The 14,672-nt window shown below is 39.9% G+C and overlaps 1 pseudogene across 1 annotated transcript in view; it reads right to left on the bottom strand.

Annotated features, from left to right (window-relative positions):
* Positions 1-382: 382 nt before the first annotated feature.
* Positions 383-14,672, bottom strand: part of LOC307175748 (UDP-N-acetylglucosamine--peptide N-acetylglucosaminyltransferase 110 kDa subunit-like) — a 33,709-nt pseudogene continuing 19,419 nt past the window's right edge. Inside the window, exon 4 of the transcript XR_013831790.1 lies at positions 383-3,766. The product of XR_013831790.1 is annotated as a UDP-N-acetylglucosamine--peptide N-acetylglucosaminyltransferase 110 kDa subunit-like (transcript). The remainder of the gene's footprint in view (positions 3,767-14,672) is intronic.

Below are 14,672 nucleotides of genomic sequence, written 5' to 3'. Positions count from 1 at the left end.
AACAAAGCACTGATAGTTCCAAACATTATGTCAGACACTAAAATGACTGATATAGGCTCAAGTGGTTTATAAAACCTATAAAAAGACTACACCAGCAAAGTCCCCATTTATCTGTAGAGTTCAGAAACTAAAACAAGGAATATTTTAGCTTAAAAGCTTATCTCAAGAGAATCATACACACTTCACATGAATACAAATACCCGAAACCAAACATTTTTAAAAGCTCCAATACCCAAAATATAAAGAAAAATATTAATTCAGAAGACTCAATCAATCCATGATAATCACAAAATGGCTGGGCAATCTCTATCTCCCTTCCACACTAACCATCCATCCCATGGAAGACCAAGGGAGGTCAGACCTTCCAGACTTACCTTCCAGACCTTCCAGACACCTGGCTGCTGCAAAAGTCTATGGAGACTCCTTGTGGAACAGCAGTTTCCCATCTCTTGTGTCTCTCCCTATCGTGATCATGATCATGCAGGAAGCAAGTCTGGCTGTGCTATTTCTTATCATTGACTGTCACCCATCTGCAGCATGGTATTGTACAGATAAGGAAAAAGTAGTTCCCTTTCCCCCAGAAGGTTGAGGCTCAGGTACAGGGTAATTCTCCTGTGCACACAGTCATTATTTAGGCCGACTCAGTGACTTCAACAGGCTTAATCATGTGATCAGGTTTGTTGCCAGCTGCGTAATGCTCCCACATCTGTAGATAGAGCCGCTCTAGGTCCATTGTGTATTGTTTGGTGTTGAACAGAGGGCTAGATGTTCTCTGCTTCCAGACTTTGCCACGAATTTTCTTCAGGTATTCTAGATCAGTTCCCAGTTTCACAGCTATGTCTTCATATTCTTGTCTATTTTGAGCAATAAGCTCAAGACAGCCTAAACAAGTGAGCTGGGAAGCTGCAACTCGGGAAGCAAGAGTCTCTCCTGGCATAGTCACCACGGGTGTCCCTGACCAAAGGACATCCATCCCTGTGGAGTGTCCAAGCAGACATCAGCCAGCTGGCCTCTCCGAACATGTTCCTCTTTAGGAGCAACAGGTGAAAAAATGATACGCTTCTGGGGGAGGCCCATATTTTGTGCATACTGTTGAATATTAGGTTCTCCTACTGCTGGAAAACGCAACAGCCACAGTACACTATTGGGAACACGCTTCAGAATATTTGCCCACATCTGCAAAGTAGATGGGTCAATTTTATATAACTGATTGAAGTTACAGTACACAATGGCATCTTCCGGTAACCCGTACTGAGAACGTGTGGTTACAATAATGGTACGGGGAACCTCCTCTCCAGTGGCAGCCTTAATGTTGATCTGGGTAGTTGCCAGTCCATTGCTAAGACTGAATCCATTAACTGTTATCTGAATTTGTCCTCTGTTAATCATTTCAATAACTGCCTCTGCAATAGTATTCATAGGAATGACAGGCATATTAAGAGCCGTATTACTGCTGTCTGCGTTGTCTCCTCCATCAGGACATTTCATCTTGACAATCTGCACATCTGGGAGACTATCAAGAAATGCTTTGAGGTCGATGCCATTCAGCACAATCCGATTGTCATAAATGTGCCCATTGGACTTAAAATCGATGACTGCCTTCTTCTTCAGGTGAGGGAACATATTAGCATGATCACCAATAAAGAAAGTATGGGGCATATAAGCCAGTTTCTCAGAATACTGCTCAGCAACTTCAGCAGGTGAAGTTTCCTGATCAGTGATGATATAATCCATGAAAAGCACGCCACTGGTCCCAGGGTAGCCCAGCCACATTGCCTGAATAGGAGCTGGCCTGAGAGCAAAGAGTTCATTTCGAGCACCCCTGGTATAACCATTCATATTTACAAGGATGTGTATACCATCTTGATGGATGCGATCAGCTGCTTTCCCATTGCATGGAATCTGAGAAAGATCAATGAAATGATGGGCTTCTGCCATCACCTTCGCTCGGAAGTTTGTGCCATCATCTGGGCTCAGGGCATAACAGAATACCTCAAATTTATCAGGATTGTGCATGCCTGGAATAGACTGCGTAAGATGAGAAGTAGGATGATTCCCAAAGTCAGAACTCACGTATCCTACACGCAGTCGACCATCACTGAGCTTCAAGTCTTTTGGATGTTCGTACGGTGGTTTATGAAGGACACTGATCTCATCCAAGCAGAGGTTCCCATGGCTCTCAGCAATAGCCTTCCTGAAGCCATGAGAAAGAGGATAGAGCATACTATGATGAGGCTGCACAGAAGGCAACCTATTCTTCTCCAGCTGGCCAGCCACAATGCTGACCAACTTCTTCATTCGCTCATCATAGTCTGTCCAATCACAGACAATCTGCAGGCAATGAGCCAAATCACAATAAGCGTCAGGAAAATCAGGTTCAAGCTTCAGAGCAGTGCGATAAGAAGCAATTGCTTCTGGAATATTCCCTGAATACTTGTGAATGGAAGCCACATTGCTGTGGGCATCCGCAAGTGCAGGGTTAATCTGAATGGCACGAGTATAACACTGCAAGGCTCCCTGAACATCCTGCATCTCCTTTAGAGTGTCTCCCATGTTACAGTAGGCATCAGCAAAGGTAGGACTGATTCGAACAGCCTCCTTATAATGCATCAGAGCTTCCTGCAGTTTTCCCTGCTGCTGCAATACACTTGCTAAATTTGAATGGGCAACAGCAAACTCTGGGAAGACTTCTAATGCTTTACAATACAAGCGAACTGCCTCTTCAAAGTTTCCCTGGTCTCCTTTGATATTGGCTAGGTTATTCAGAGAGTCTGCATGGGTGGGACACAGCCGCAGAGCTGTATTATAACACTCTTCTGCTTCGGCAACACTGCCCTTCTCTTCCAGAGCGTTGGTTGGCTAGGTTGCAGTAAGCATCAGGGAAATGTGGTTGCAATTCAATAGCTCGCCTGCAGGTGTCTACTGCCAGATCCATCAGGCCTTGCTCATGGTATACACAAGCCAGGTTGGCACGTACCACTGCATGATTTGGGCTCAAGCTTAGGGCACAAAGGTAAGCTGCCACAGCTCTGTCAAAAATCCGTGCCTCTTTCAAGACATTTCCTAAATTGATATAAGGATCCAGAAAATTGGGGTCAAGGGTGACAGCCTTTTCAAAGTGATGAATTGCAAGCCAAATCTCCCCTTGTGCATTGAAAACACAGCCAAGATTACTCCAAGCTACTGCAAAGTTCGGTTGCGTCTCCATTGCTTTCAAATAACATGCCTTGGTTCCTTCCAAGCGACCCAGGGCTTTGAGCAGGTTCCCCAGGTCACTGCAAACACAGTACAAATCAGGATTGCACTGAAGAGCAGAGACGTAAGCTTGTACTGCCCCTTCCATGTTGCCTGCTGCTACCAAAGCGGCTGCCAGGTTAATATAACCATCGATGAAATCTGGTTTGAGATGCAATGCATGCCGGTAATGCTCAATCGCTTCCTGCAACTGCCCTCTTTCCTTGTACACATTCCCCAAATTTGAATAGGCTTCTGCCAGAAGAGGGTTCTGTTTAATTGCCAGAGTACTAAAGTGGGCAGATCTGTCCAGCCTTTGACACTGGAAGTGTAGAGATGAAAGTAATAAAAGTACTCCAGTATTGTCTGGCTCTTGTCTCCACAGCTGCATGCAGTGTCTCTCAGCTGCCTCAAAATCTCCTGCCTGATATTCTCGATGTGCCAACTCAGCTAACCCTTGGAAGGAAAGCATACGTTTCGTTGGTTCTGTGCTGTCGGCCACATTGCCCACAGAAGACGCCATCTGGAGCTTCTGGAGAGAGTGAGAAAAGGGGGTAATTGAGTCCCGCTGCTGCCACTACTGGCAAGAATGTTTCTAGAGGTAGCAAATACGAGGAGAGCAGCCATACCACTGCTTTGGCAGGCTTAAGCGGCGGCAACAGTTACACGCACTGAAACTTAGGAACTCTGGTTGGCCATCTACCTCTCACGCGCTTGAAATCTTAATTCTTAACCCTGCCCTCTTCCACCATTTTTCTCCTAATCAGGGAATAAAAATTACCTATACACTTGCCTTAGAAGAAATCAAAAGTCAGTAGTCCAAACACTTTTTAAAATTTTGTTTTCTGTCCAGTTGGAAAGGAAATACATGATTGACTTTACTTCTTCATTCATATAGTCAATGTGGAAAACATTAGGGCCGTGAATTTCAATACAGTAAGATCAGAAAATTTTAAATTGGCCTTCCCAAACCACTAATAAGTAACCAATGTTGTATATAATGCTAAAATCTTAGAGACCGAGTTTGATATTTTAAAAGTTCTGAAAGGATTAGCTAATTTCTCCTCATCATACTTCTCATGCCTCAAACCTGAGTCTTACTTTTTTTAAATTAAATTTATTTATCTTTATTTATTTATTTTTATTTTGGCTGCGTTGGGTCTTCAATGCTGCGTGCAGACTTTCTCTAGTAGCGGCGAGCGGGGGCTACTCTTTGTTGCGGTGCCCGGGCTTCTCATCACAGCAGCTTCTATTGTTGTTCCACAACTCTATGGGTTCCTTTTCAGGCCCTATGAAGAACCCTAGAAATTAGTTCATGGAATTATAAGTTTTTGCAAAATTGTCAAAAGTGAGATATTTTAACTTCCATCAGGTAAGACCAGCGTCTCTTTCTTTGCCAATTTTCCTTCTATCATATTCCGCTATGTTGGATCATATTGGAATGGCCACAGGCTTTTTTGAAATCTGGCTAAGGAGATTTTCTTTTTTCTGTGGTACGCGGGCCTCTCACTGTTGTGGCCTCTCCCGTTGTGGAGCACAGGCTCTGGACGCACAGGCTCAGCGGCCATGGCTCACGGGCCTAGCCGCTCCGCGGCATGTGGGAGCTTCCCGGACCGGGACACGAACCTGTGTCCCCTGCGTCGGCAGGTGGACTCTCAACCACTGCGCCACCAGGGAAGCCCTAAGGAGATGTTTTAAGTGAGGCTATTATGTGATTTTCAGACACCGCCATATGTAATTGACTATATACCATCCCATTACAGGAATAACTTCCAGTACTCATACTGACTACTCTACTGACTTAACTAGCACGAGACACAGAAGCATAAGGACAAACACCACCTTACAATATAGCCATGTCTTGCACTTCACAGCTCTCAAAGCATGTGCGTTTGAAGAAGAAAAAAAGAACTGAAAAGTACAAAACCAGAAGCTATTCTGTGGAAAATTATTTCAATCATCAGGCATGTGAAAGATAAGTCAAAGATTCAGTTCTCATCAATGCTTAGTCAAAACGGAAATTTTCTTCTGTCAAGAATATACTCCAGGGGCTTCCCTGATGGCGCAGTGGTTAAGAAGCCACCTGCCAATGCAGGGGACAAGGGTTCGATCCCACGGAGCAACTAAGCCGGTGTGCCACAACTACGGAACCTGCGCTCTAGAGCCCGTGAGCCACGACTATTGAGCCTGCAAGCCACAACTACTGAAGCCTCCGTGCCTAGCGCCCGTGCTCTGCAACAAGAGAAGCCACCGCAATGAGAAGCCTGTGCACCGCAACAAAGAGTAGCCCCCAGTCCCTGCAAGTAGAGAAAGCCTGCACACAGCAACGAAGACCCAACACAGCCAAAAATAAATGAATGAATGAATGAATGAATGTACTCCATCAACAATGTGTGTAATGGAATGGTGTGAATGAGTATTTTATCAGAATCCCTGTAATGCACAAACCTATAGCAGTACTGAAATCAGTAATGCATTTATAATAGTAAATACTTATGAGGAAGTAATGCATAGAGGTTTTCTCAAAGTTAACAATGAAAATTAATGTGACATTATCAATAATAAATTGTGAAGCTGAAATAAACTTTTCTAAACTATTAATAACTAGAAGCAAATTCTAATCAACCATGCTACAAGAAATCTATGTCTAAAAACTACAAAGTTTATTTCTTAAAATTTTATTTCGAAAATACATAAACTGTCATATGAGGAGGCAGTTAAAGAATATATAGCTAAAAGAGTGGGGGAAAAGCTTTATAGAGACACATCTGGCAGTAGTTCATTTTTAAATGTCATTTTTCTACATTTTGTGACACCTATAGTATTGATATTTGAAAGCATTTAAAAAATTGTAATTTGAAGATTTGCTACTTCCAGGTAGAATAAAATATTTTGAAGCAAAACAACGTTTCCACTGAGAAAAACAAAAAAAGCCAAATAAAATAGCCAGCATTCAATCAAAAAGTTCTAGACAAACCAAGAGATAGAATCATATGGCTAAAATTCTAAGAAAAGAGCAGATAATACAAAAATATTTATATAAGATATTGTGTATCTTTATCAGGAAAAGTCTTTATCAAGAAAAGACTTTAAAATCATCAGAATTAATATTATATTTTATTTATTTGTATATTATATTTATATATAGATATTTATATATTTATATAAAGAACTTAAAGATAAAGCCCTAGTTAAGGCAGTGACAATAGCAGTAGCAGTGGGAGTGAAAAGAAATGGTTATATTCAAGCATATTTTGTCAGGAAAAGTCCAAGATCAAATGTCTGACTGCATACATGGGATGGATAGACGGAGTGGGAAAAATCAAAGTTAACTATAGAGGTTCTAGTGAAGATGGGGTTGCCGTCACCCAACCCAAGGGGCTGCGATCATCCCCAAGGTCTAGGAGACTCAAAGGGAAGGTCATGGTCAGAGGCAAAGTTAATTGGTGGGAAAATAAGACTCCCAGTCTCTCCATCTCCTTATACCAGTTTTTTTTTTTAACATCTTTATTGGGGTATAATTGCTTTACAATGGTGTGTTAGTTTCTGCTTTATAACAAAGTAAATCAGTTATACATATGTCCCCATATCTCCTCCCTCTTGCATCTCCCTCCCTCCCACCCTCCCTATCCCACCCCTCTAGGTGGTCACAAAGCACCGAGCGCATCTCCCTGTGCTATGCGGCTGCTTCCCACTAGCTATCTATTCCTTATACCAGTTTTGTTTTTCTGCTCATATACGTAGCAGCATTTCATTCAAGGGGAAAGTCATTGATCTGACTGGTCAAATTAAACAACATAGTTCACGGCACATTTACAATGGTTAGTTCCTCCACAATTTAGAAAGTCACATTCACAATTTCCCTCTTCCTACGCCGTGGAACACATTGGCCATTCCTCCAAAGTTTCCACTCCACAGAGTGGACCAGAGATGACGTGAGCCCAGAACTGAGAGCTTGGCATGAGACGGTGTCAGCCCCACGTAGAGCTCTGGCATAAGTTATAACCCATCGCAGCTCTACAGAGAGCTCTGCATGGAATCCTGGGAGTAAACTCAGCCATAATAATGTGATTCTGTTTTTCATTTGCTTTTCTTCCTTGCTTAACTTTCCCTGGCCACTCTGACAAACAAACTTTCAGGCATTCCTGGGCCACTCACTAACTTTATTCCATTTAATCTCATCCAGATTCCCAAGAAAATTACTAACTATAAGGAGGGATATTTGGAACATGGTGAGTTTTAGATGCCTGAAATATACAGGTCATTGAATCCAGTTAAGTAGCAAATTATCTGGATCTCAAGTATGCCAGTAGAATAGCAGACTAAGCTCAATTTAATGTACTCTTACTGGAGACACATGTAAATTCTGGGTCAATTTTGAAAAAGTTAAAAGCACATAGCTGAGATTAAAAGAAAGAAAGGAACACCTGCATGTTTCAGAAAGTAACAGAGAAATTAAATCCAGAGAAAGAAGAGCGGACTGATGTCTGTGGGTTCCGTTCCTTAGTATAGGCCTTATGTAAATAGGGGCTGGAGCAAGAAATCTAACATTACCTTGTGGCCAGGAATTTATAGACTCAGGATGGAACAATATTGAGAAGTTGGTACAGATATCCTACAGAAATTTCATGAGGAACTGCTTAGTCCATTAAGAGGGCCAAGGGCGGTGGTGAGGAAGATTGATATCTCTTGAAAACCTTCAGGTACAGGAAACAGCAACACCTCTGAAAAGTAGGCCTCTCCTTTCCAGCGTTGTGATGGCCAGGTTGTCACTAACCTGTAAGGCCCTGTATGAAGCAGAAACTGCAAGGAGAGTAATTCAAAGAAAAACAGATGCAGGATGGGTGTGGCAATAAATCCTAGGACCCTATCAGAAACAAAATTAAAACCACTCTAAAGGGAAATTTTAACAAACCAGAGCAGATAGTATCCTAACCAGAACAGAATAATAATTCTGAGGAAGTTACTTTAGTTATTTAAGTAATATTCAATGCATTTCCATGGCCAGGCCCTTTTGAAGAATTCTAAAACATATACAAACAATTCGTTTACATCTTCTATATCCCACCATCCAGAGCAAAATTCACTTAAGTACTGTACTGGTGGAAATTGGGCAGCGCTATGGAGACAATAAAAAGGTGTTTACCATCAAAAAACGTCAAGGTAAGAAAGATAATGTCTAATTTTTAATTATCCTGTGGTTTATTGAAATCTTTTGGAAACCCAAAATAGAGAAAACCTAGGAGGCAATGAAGACTTAAATCTTTAGAGATTTATCAACTCATCTATAAAAGCTTTATTAATCTCTTCTTTTAATACCATTCCTGAGAGGTATAAATGTGTCCAGTGATAGGGTTGAAGAAGCCTGAGAGAATTTCAATTGTTTACTATTCTTGGTCAGCTATTAAGACCTTTCAGGAGCATCTTGATTTTCATGGCATCATCCAACAAAAAGCAGGATATTTTACAGAAAGTCCTGGTCCACTTTTTGGCTTGCTTTTGTGTTTATGATTTTGGTTTTCTCACATTGGGCGGTACATTAGGCTACCTATTGCACACTCCCTCATTCATGCATGAATTCATTGAAACAATATTTACTGAGTTGAGATATTTAATTAACACCCAATAAATGATGTTTAGATGAATGAATGCGCTTTTTATCAAAGTAAGTGTAAGTACTGAGAAAAATTACAGAATGTATGATCCCAGCCCCACAAAAGCGTATAATTGTGTTGAGGATATAACATATGCTGGTGAAATAACTAATATATCATATTGGACAGTTTCTAAGTTCAAAAATGAGTTTTTGTAAATAATCAGAGCCTAAGGAGGACAAAGAAGGGACAGTTCATTATGGGTTGAATCTATCAATAAATGTACATTTCAGATGAGATTTGAGATTGACCTTAAAGAAAGAAGAGGACTTAGATATATGAACAGAGAACAAAAAAGGCATGGTGATAGCATGTGCATAGATAGTGTGGCCAATATTTATGTTCTTCATTAAAGACAGTCAGAGATAACCCAAATGTAACTGTTTCCATGGGTCCATTCTCAGTACCCAAACAAAACGGCAAATCCTATCTTAGTAAAACTAATGAAAAACACAGTCTTTAACGAAGACATTGTGAAGGAAAGGGGGAGAGAAAGGCTTGCGTCCCACACCACACAACAAAACTTATTTAATTATTTGTTTCATTTTCTCCCTCTGAAAATTTCCTCTCCCTCTCTCTGTACGTCTCTCTTCTCCCACATCTGGCCACACTCTACCAGCCACCTTTCCAGATCTTTCCAGAACTCTCCATCCTAGTTTCATTATGCCACAAGTTAAACATCTCACAGGTCTCCAGGACGCATCCTCATCACTTATTCCACAAAGACAAACAAAGGACACTTCTCAGGATCACGTTTCTTGGAAGGAAGAGGTCACGAGGAGTGATTATAAATAATATAAGGTGGAGAGCAGTGACTTAAAATACCATTTTTCCTCTTAGAATGTGAATACAGGGAACTTTGGGAAACTAGAAAATCTAGAAAGGATTCATTGATAATTATTTATTTTCAATGAATAAAATAAAATGTAATAATACGGCTAAACTCTGACAGATTAACTTTTTCAAAAGTTGCTTTCACACACCTTCACTATTGGGATGTTTGATAAACACATCTTTCTTCTTTCTTTGCAGATACTGGCACCAAACTTTCAAACAGTAAGAACCTTCCCATAAGTCCCTTGCCAGGCAAGATTAAGGTATAACAATCCAAACAGATTTTTGAAGAAGATAACTGGTTGAAAGCACAGGAAAAGAGCTGGGTTTCTCTTTTTCAACAGTCACATAATGAGTAATGTGGGAATTGGTTTACAAAGTCTCTCTCCATGAGGGGCTAAGGTTAAGATTAGAACTTCTGAGGCCAGAAGAGCAAAATAACTACAACAACACACATATTTTCAAGAGCTGCCCTTTGGATGTGAGGGATTGATTTTTCCCACGCTTTTTTCAGCAGCCCACCTGGTGTCTTTATTAAATGACATAAGAGAATACAGTGTGGCCAAGAAGGCTTAGATTTCCTTAGCCCCAAGTCAGATATTCTCAAGTGACTGTCCACTCAAATTAAAAAGAGAGATTTACAAGAGGAAACTGGATACAACTGAGTGTACTTTTATTTCAACCCTTTACCTGAATGTTTTGTTTTGTTTTCAGTTCTCCACTGAAGTTGCCTACATTAATATATTTTTAAGAACATTTCCTTAAGTTGAAGTATTCATTCAGTATATTCATTTACTATAATTGAGAAAAGCCAAATGACTTAGGCAAATTCATTTCTATATTGCCACAGCAGTGTATTGTGAACTAAATGACACACCTGGCAGTTCTTTACTCAGATACTAACTCAATTAGAAGGCAGAACAAGGATACCTACCCATTCAGGGAAGGAAAGGTCACTTAGCCTCTGTAGCTGTCTTAGGTCTCTTATCATCACAGTAACAAACTGAAGACTAAAAACCATACGATCATCTCAATAGATGCAGAAAAAGCTTTTGAAAAAATTCAATATCCATTCATGGTAAAAACTCTCCAGAAAGTGGGCATAGAGGGAACATACCTCAACATAATAAAGGCCATATATGACAAGCCCATAGCTAACATACTCAATGGTGAAAAGCTGAAAGCATTTCCCCTAAGATCAGGAACAAGACAAGGATGCCCACTCTCACCACTTTTATTGAACAGAGTTTTGGAAGTCCTAGCCACAGCAATCAGACAAGAAAAAATAAATAAATAAAAGGACTCCAAAATGGAAAGGAAAAAGTAAAACTGTCACTGTCTGCAGATGGCATGATACATAGAAAATCTGAAAGACACCATCAAAAAACTATTCGAGCTCAAACATGAACTTGGTAAATTTGCAGGATACAATAGATTTCTATATATAAATTTTGTATTTCTATACACTCACAGTGAACTATCAGAAAGAGAAATTAAGGAAACAATCCCATTTATAATCGCATAAAAAAAGAATAAAATACATAAGAATAAACCTGCCTAAGGAGGTAAAAGACCTGTACCCAGGAAACTATATGACACTCATAAAAGAAATGAAAGATGACACAAGCAGCTGGAAAGATATACCATGGTCACGGATTGGAAGAATTAATATTGTTAAAATGACCATCATACCCAAGGAAATCTACGCATTCAATGCAGTCTCTATCAACATATCAAGGGCATTTCCCACAGACCTAGAACAAATAATTTTAAAGTTTGTATGGAAACACAAAAGATCCTGAATAGCTAAAACAGTCTTGAGAAAGAAGAACACAACTGGAGAAATCATGCTCCCTGGCTTCAGACTGTGCTACAAACCTACAGTAATCAAAACGGTATGGTACCGGCACAAAAACATCCATCACTGGAACAGAATAGAGAGCCCAGAAAGAAACCCATGCACTTATGGTCAATGAATCTATGACAAAGGAGGCAAGAATATGCAATGGAGAAAAGTCTGGGCTTCCTTAGGGATGGTTTCATCAATTAATTTGTTTTCTTAAATGGACCATACTTTTCCATGTCTTTGTATACCTTGTGAGTTTTCTGGTTGAACATTTGGTTTTCAAATATTATAATGTGGTGTCTATGGAAATCAGATTCTCCCACTTTCCCAGGGTTTTCTGGGCTTTGGATTGTTGAAGGCTGTAGTAGTCTGTTTGTTTAGGGACCTTTCCAAACTAGTTTTGCAATGACTGTACTCCCCTTATCGTATGTACGCACTGAAGTCTCTGTTCCTTTAGTTCATGTTTAGCTAATGTTTTGACAGAGATGTCCTTGAATTCCTGCACCTAAGACAAACAAAAACAAATATACACAAGCACATCCACATGCACACTCAAAACCACACACCTCTCCCCATTGTGCAGATTGCTGGATCACTCCTTCAACATTTAGCTGACCTGCACTGAGGTCAGGGCTCAGCCCATGGTAAAAGCTTAGAGACTCCTCTGGTGTTTTCAGAACATGCATCTTATCTTGAGTATGCATGTGGCTTTCTTAATTTCTCTGGACACATACTTTTTGTATGTTCTAAGTTCCCAAAGAATCTCCCCCAACTTTTGCTCCTGCATCTTATGTGGTCTATTGTATTTCAATGCACAGTCTTCTGCCCCAGCCATCTCTGCTTTGTTAGTTCACCTTGCACTTTTTTTGAGCAATGACCGCTGCTTTTCCAGACTGTGTTCCAGGTTAGCTAAGACAGAGATAAGCATCTTGTGTCAGTCCTTCAGGTAGCTCCCAGACAGGTTAGAACAGATACACATAATAATCCAAGATCATGGGCTCTTCTGCTCCCTCCTGAAGCAGGATTGAGGGTCCCATACTACGAACGGTCTGCTGCTACTTTAAGACTATCACTGCATTAAGACCCCACCACTTTAAGACCATCACTACACTAAGAGTAGATGGGGCAAGGGCAAGTAAAAATGCCACAAAGCTTTCCTGCCATTTTCAAATTGCCTCTTCCCTGGTTCAGTATGTGTTTGGTTGCTGTAAATCTTTGCCTGATTTCAGGACTAAGAGAAACTCAAGGAACGCCACAACAAGAAACAATATAATCAAACTCTCAGATGCCAAAAGACAGAGAAAGAATCTTTACTCCCAAAGGAGAAAGAAAAAACAAATTTGTTACAAAGCAGGGATCCTCAAAAAGATTCATAGCTAATTTCCTATCTGAAACCACGGAAGCAAGAGGCCAGACATATTTAAAGTGCTGAAAGAAAAAAACTGTCCACCAAGAATTCTATATTTGGCCAAACTGGTTTCAAAACTTAGGGAGAAATTAACACATTCCCAGATGAACAAAGGCTGAGGGCGTTTGTTTTACAACTTCCTAACACTGCCCTATGACAAATGCTAAATTGAACCTTCAGGTTGAAATGAAAGGACACTAGACAGCAACTCGAAGCTGTATAAAGAAATAGAAATCTCCAGTAAAGATAAATACATGGGCAGATACTAAAGCCAGTATCGTGCTACTGGCTTGTAACTCTACTTTTTATTTCTTACATGATTGAAAAAACAAATGCATAAAATAATCATAAATCCATGTTATTGGGCTCACAAAGTATAAAGGTGTAATTTGTGACAACAATAATGTAAGGAGGAGGAATGGAACTGTAGAGGAACAGAGTTTCTGTGTGCTATTGAAGTTGGTTTCAATTCAAATGATATTGGTTGAACTTTAGAAGGGTAAATGTAATCTTCTTGATAACCACAAAGAAAATATCAATAGACTATATGCAAAAAGAAATGAAAAAGGAATCAAGAGTTCACTACAACAAAATCGGCTAAGCACAGAAGAAGTCAGTAATGGAGTAAATGAGGGGCAAAAAATGCATAAGACATTACAGAAAACAACCAGGAAACAGACAGAATTAAGTTCTTCCTCATCAGTAATTTTTGGAAAAGTGGATTAAGCTCTCCAATAAAAAGATAAATATTGGCAGAGTGGACCTTAAAAACATCCATAATCCAAGTATATGCTGTCCGCAAAAAACTCACTTGATTTCAAGAGACACAAGTTGGTTGAAAGTTAAAGCACAGAATAAAATATCCCATGCAAATAGTAACAAAAAGAAAGAAAGAGAGAGAAAGAAAAAGGAAGGAAGGAAGGAAGGAAGGAAGGAAGGAAGGAAGGAAAGAAGATAGATCTGGGATGGCTACGTTAATATCACACAAAATAAACTTTAAATCAAAAACTATCACAAGAGGAAAAGGAGGCCACTATATGTTGATAACAAGTTCAATCTATCAAGAAGATATAACAACTATAAACATATATGTACCAAACATCCCCCAAATATGTGAAGCAGACATTGACAGAATTGAAGGAAGAAATAGATAGTTCTAAAATAATAGTTGGAGATCAATACCTTGTTTTCAATAATGGATAACACATCTAGACAGAAGATCAGTAGAGAGGTAGGGGGACTGAATAACACATTTAACCAACTAAACCTAACAGCTATATATAGATCACTCCACTCAACAACAGCAGAATACACATTTTTCTCAAGTACACATGGAACATTCTCCAGGAAAGACCATATGTTACGCCACAATACAAGTACCAATACATTTTTAAGAAACTGAAATCATACAAAGTATCTTCTTTAGCCACAGTGAAATGAAGGTAGAAATCAATAACAGAACCATTGGTAGCCATTTCCCATCATGCCTGCCACACATGATATAAAGCAATGAAGGGAAAAACATACTTGACCATTTAGAAAAGTGGGAAAGAGGACATACCATTGACACAGAGTGTGTGCTGTTTCCCGTTGTCAGGGATAGAAATAAATTAGCATCATTTATTCATTAGTGTGTTAATTTCTTGGTCAATCATTGGGCAGCCAGTGTTTCTGCCTGATGGGAAGATTTCCTATA

This window comes from Stenella coeruleoalba (genome assembly GCF_951394435.1).
Source record: "Stenella coeruleoalba genome assembly, chromosome: 17".
Taxonomy (NCBI): domain Eukaryota; kingdom Metazoa; phylum Chordata; class Mammalia; order Artiodactyla; family Delphinidae; genus Stenella; species Stenella coeruleoalba.
The sequence above is the reverse complement of the archived record's forward strand: the minus strand, read 5'-3'. Positions and strand labels throughout refer to the sequence as shown.